Below are 5,702 nucleotides of genomic sequence, written 5' to 3'. Positions count from 1 at the left end.
ACAAAAGGAAAAAAATTCTGCAGTCTCACGTTACAAAAAAAGTACTGCTGTAAAATGTAAAGAAGGGGTAACAGGATATCTTCTATAACACAAAATAACACACCTAGTGTCAAAAAGCAAACAAAACTTCTAAATAAAAATATCAAAATACACAGAGCAACTGAAGCACAAATCCTGCATTAAATACAGTAAAGATTGAGTAAGACAATGCACTAGTTAATAAAAGACACAAAAATAGGGAGACCTAGGGCAACCAGTAAATAAAACCAAAAAAAAATGGGAAAACAACCTGAACCACTGTTTACCCTAGTTGGAGTACAATATTTATTGGTGTCTTTCCATTCATATAATACCTAACACTGTACATTAAGTTTTTAATGTCACAGAAAAACTTGGTTCTCCCATGAAATTCTTTAACTTCTTGATGAATTTTTCAAAGTAGACATTATTATGAATGAAAAACAGCCAACAAATTGGCACCTCTATTTAACGATGAAGAATTACAGAAACTTTTTAAAAGTTATCATAATCTTTTTTATCTTTTTTCCCCTCAGCTTCAAATCCATCAACTCCATCACTACCCCTTCTTCACTTTCTGTTGTTGTGGATGTTAAAACGTTGGCTCATTTCTGGTAATGGATCCATGCCTAACACTTTGTGTATTTGGTGGAATGCAAGGAGTCTCAAAGCAAACTGTGCACTGGATGTAATGTCTTCACGCTGCTGGTCAGTCATTGTTGCCAAGGTGTCAAATGGATCCTTTCCACAAGGATCCAGAAGTCCAGGGGTACCTTTAAGAATAATCCCGGAAGAAATACACTCAAAAACTCTTCTCAGTGCATCTCCAGGGCTCTGGGGACTAGAAGCACTACTGATTGCCTTCTCTACTAATAACTCCATAGCCCAGCTTGGAAAATCAGACCAAGCTGGAACTCATTGACAGAGGTCTGGGAGAATACGTATGATTATCACACAGGACTGCAGACCATTGGCTCTAGCCTGGAACCACTTAGCTTGGCATAGAGCAGCCAGAGCATCAAGGCATTTTTTCCTGTCCAAGACATCCGGTGGATCTTTCACCATACCCGAGGTTACATCTCCTTCCCTCATGTTCTCTTCTCAAATAATTGGAGATGTCAAGGTGATAGTGACTTGCATTTTGGGTTCCACACATGAATTCAAAATTATTGCCACTTCAGATACAGCCCATTTTATATCGTACTTCTCAGGACTTATAACAGCAAGCTGTTTGGGGAGGTTTCCTGCAATTCGGCTTAATAATGTCTTTGAAGGTTTTTCTGAGCAAAGCAAAACAAGGTTGACATTTCTATCTCCTCAGAGAAGTAATCCTTTTGCCAATACTCCCACTTGCAAAACTCCTTTCAAAGCTCTGTCTTTCCCTCCCTCTTTCTTATCATCTCCCTCCTTGTTCTTGCTCTTTTCATGTTCAGACAAACTGTCTGAAACAAGTTTTAAAGCACGTTCAGTGATAAAAACAATGTTTTGAACTGCCTGTAACTCCTCTTCAGTTGGATAAATGATTGCATGCTTTGTCATCACATAATGGTCATCAGATGAGTCAGGACGATGCAAAGGTGCAGGCCCCTGTGGTTGAGGTGGCATGCCTGGTTGCACTCCCAGAGGCCTAAGGGGCCTGGAGGACCATGTGGATAGCCTCCGTCAGGCATCCAGTGGTGATCCTCCCAGTGGTGTTGTCTTCCTCCATTCTTCTCCAGGGCACGTCCTCTTCATTACGTCTCATTTCCATCCTCCAGTGCTCCTCCTCTTCTCGTCTTTGCCAATACTCCTCCTTCTGCATTTGCTTTCTCATTTTCTCTTTTTGAATGTTCTTGAATACTGGACTTCTACTTGCAAATCTGGATTTATTTTTTTTTTATTTTGAAGTCTGTGTCTTTGTCCTTTTAAAGGCATCTCCTTAGTATTGGGGTCGTTAAAATTGCACTCGCATCATTTACAATGGAACCTAATTACTTTTCCTTCATCATTTTGTACCTCCTCCACATGATCGTGGCCCACTGGCTGGACGTCACTCTGTAAAGCTGCAAGAGATGCAGGTGTGACCGGCTCTGACACCGTGTCTGACTTTACTTCTGGAATGTGCTCAGAAGAAGTGACGGGAGCATTTTTAACACATTCCGTTCCTTTTAAGTCTTCTGCTTTGTTTCCTGTTGACTGCAGTTTGTTACCACCAACAAAGTTTATTTTGGGTGTAGATGTTTTCTTGGCAGCGGTATTTGTAGGCACTGCTGATACTTTAGTACTGGATGTGCTGTTAAGAGATGTGTTTCCTGTAGTAGTAAGACCTTTCACTGAAGAAGTTGCCATCGATGAAGCATTCACAGAGCAATTGTTTGCTGCAGTACTTGAAGGAGAGGCAGTCTGTTTTGAAGCAGATACAGCTGTTGAAGAAGTAGCTTGGCTAACAATGTTTGGCTCTGTTGATGGAATTGGTTTACCCAGTTTTGTATGTGATTTGACCACTTTCTGATGCTTAGCACCACGGATGTGGGCAGCATATGCATCTGCTCCTGTACAGGACACATCGCAGAGCTCACAACGCAGCTGGTTGAGTCCCACGAGCAGAGTTGTCGCTGCTGCTGGTATTTTGTGGGGCTTTCAATGCGGCTTCTTTTTTTATGTTTCTGTCCTTCTAAATGGTCTTTGTAAGTCTGTGGTCCAGCACAGCTGATCTTACACACATCACAGCAGTGAATCTGGGGTGGTTTCGGGGCTGTTTGGTTTCAGCTGTTTATTTTGGAATGGTGCTTTTTTAGTAAAGTGGTCCCTGTCCAGGCAGCTGCTGCAGCTTCTGTTGCTGCTGCTGCTGTGGGCAGCAGGAAGATGCGGCTGAGCACACTGCTGCTTCATAACCTGAGTGAGATGTGCAGAGTGAGTAACTGCCCTGCTGCTGTAAGTAGCACTCTGAGTGTAGGGCAGCACCCCGGTAGCTGCAGCTGCTACTGGCTGTACGTGGAGGACACAGGAGAAGTGGAGAAAGTAGTGGTAGCTGGACTCAGTGTGGCTGGTTTTTATGGCTGTCACTGTCGAGTTTGCTGGGCTTCAGTATACGGAGTTGCACCTTGGCTATAACCTGTTTTGGGAGCCGTCTGATGGTAGGTTTCAGCAACAGCAGGCTGAGGCCGGGCAGCAGCAGCGAGGGCAGCGGCAGTTGCTGGTGGTTGTTGGTAGTACTGCTGACTGTCGTAAGCTGCAGCAGGAGCTGTGGGTCTTACCTAGGAGTAGGAGTCCTGGGAATTTTGTGTAGGAGCTGGGGGAGGTGGTGCTGGTGCTTCTCGTTGCCTCTGGGTATAACCACAGTCAGTTGCTGTGTGTGCAGCGGGGTAGCCTCCATAGGCGGCAGCTGTTGCTGCAGCGGCCACAGCTACTGGAGCAGGCCTGGCAACCACAACTGTGCATAGGCAGCAGTAACCGTGCGAGCAGCTACTGGAGCCTGATGGACAGTGCAGCTAGAACTGTAGTTGGATGAGAACAGGCCACACCCGAAGCTGACTGTTGGCTACACTGGGCCGCAGCCGCCGCCGCCGCCCCGCTGTGGGTGAATCCAAAGTAGTTGCCGTCGCCATTTTAGCACCTTCCCCAGCTGGCCGGCACAGAGGAGAAAACACTACAGGGCGTGTGGGAACCCTGGGCCCGGGCTGCTGCTGCTGAACTCCGAGCTCTCACCCGCGGCCTCCCTCCTGTAAGTAATATGCTTTGTGTAATACCAATATGGTGACGTTACTTTCAGTGTATACCCTGACTAAAGGGACCGACTGCTATTGGTTTGGCTGGAACTTACCACTGTTCCAGCCTGGTAAACTGTTAAAACTGATCACCCTAGAAAGTAAATAATTTTACATACATGTAACGTTAGTGTTGTAACATCTCCAAAAAGAATTTCATATTTTGCCGTGCAGAGTGGTATATAGGTAATGCTATTTAATTTTTGTTTTAATTTGCACTTCATTGTTGACAACTATGACTGATTTTTGTTGAATGTGTGTTAGTCTTTTAGATTTCTTACTCTATGAATTATTTGTTCCCCTTTTTCTGATAGATTGTTTATTCTTCCCTGTGATTTCTTAAGATTTTTTGATTCCAACATTAAATAACTGAAATTATCTTATGTTAGTCTATGTCTTGTCTTTTACAAGTATTTTATTTTGCACAATTTAATTTTCACACAAAATATTCAGTTAAAGTCTTATGCCTTTGTTTTTTAGTCATTTGTATATACTAGAGTCATAACATTTGTACAAATATTTTCCTGTTAATTTGAAGATTTACCTTTGATGTTTCAATCTTTGGTATACCTAGAACTGTGTGCAGTTAGTTTTACTTCTTGTCATATAAATGGCAAATTATTCCAACAGTGTGGTGAGGATCTAAGTGTCATTGACTTATATCATATTTATGCACCAAATCTAGTTTTTATATATTTCTTACTTCAGTTTATGGATTCTGGCTTCTGTTCATATAGTCTATGTTTGATCTCTATTCCTAACACTCCAATAATTCTCTTAGTTATTATGATTTTAAATTAGGCATAATATATGGTAGAATAAGTGATTTCACATTGTTCTTTTTTAATACTCTTCTTGGTATTTGAGCAAAACCATATTGAATATATTGGGTTATGTAGAAACAATTTCTATCCTAACAATTCAATGAATTGAGGGTTCACTGTATATATGGGTTCATGAAGACAGTGCATTTCACCGATTTCTCAAGAGGATTATTCATATTTACAAAATATTCTGTTAAAATATATTTAAAGAAAGACATCCCTCTGGGGATACCGAAAGGGCACAGTGGTTTTCTTTGACAGTTTATGAAATGCTCAGAAAAGAAGATTTGGGAAGCCAAATAATTAATTTTTTTCATTTATATCAAAGAGTTTCTTTCTCAGCAGATATGTAAGAACATGAAATATATTGCTATTTCTCTCTAGATACTTTGGCCATTTCCCAGCATGTACTCACATAATTTTGTTCATGCGACTCTTGGATAGAAAAAGGCAAATATGTAAGTACCCAGTATGAATGGACATGGTAACGGTTTTGTGGTAAAATACAGTACTGCTCCAACTAATTAAAGAAAAGAAATAGCAAAAAAAGATGAACAAAAGACAGAAAAAGAAGTGAGAGACAGAAAGTGATAAAGAAAACAATACTTCCCTCCCTCTATTGTCATCTAGAATGTGGTGGCAAATTCAAAAGGAGCAGCACTCCAATTAGAAACAGAGGAGGTCTCCAGGAAACTACTGAGGGACAGAAACGGAAGCTTAAGACAGGGGCGTGTAGTTTCTGTGAGGAAACTGTGTCAGCGTCGATTAAGTTAGTTGTTGCTTGTTTTCCAGAAGCAGGGAAGGATGCTTACTAGAACAGAGCAATCAGGGGCCACTTTTCCAGCTTCTCTGCCAGGAAGGCAGCCTTGTCACTGGGCTTAAAGCTGCAGAAATGCTCAGTCCTGATGGCCAGCATGAATTTAAAAAGTTTTTGGATCAAAGTAAATACATTTTAATACCATTTTCTGTGCACTGTGAAGTGCTCTTTTACACTATTGAATATTAGCAGATGTGTTGTCTTATAATTCTTTTAATATATAAACTTGTGTTGTGTTTGGATAGCTGAGTGTGACTTTCTGGTCACATTAATAGAAAAAAAATATTTGCTCAAAAG

At 41.3% G+C, this 5,702-nt stretch overlaps 1 pseudogene; it reads right to left on the bottom strand.

The window, feature by feature from the left end:
* Nucleotides 1–513: 513 nt before the first annotated feature.
* LOC138850277 (zinc finger RNA-binding protein pseudogene) lies at nucleotides 514–5,071 on the bottom strand (annotated as a pseudogene).
* Between the last annotated feature and the right edge of the window lie 631 nt (nucleotides 5,072–5,702).

Source organism: Oryctolagus cuniculus, chromosome 7, assembly GCF_051225735.1.
Source record: "Oryctolagus cuniculus isolate XC-2025 breed Fujian yellow rabbit chromosome 7, ASM5122573v1, whole genome shotgun sequence".
Lineage (NCBI taxonomy): Eukaryota > Metazoa > Chordata > Mammalia > Lagomorpha > Leporidae > Oryctolagus > Oryctolagus cuniculus.
This window is presented reverse-complemented; position numbering and strand designations above follow the sequence as displayed.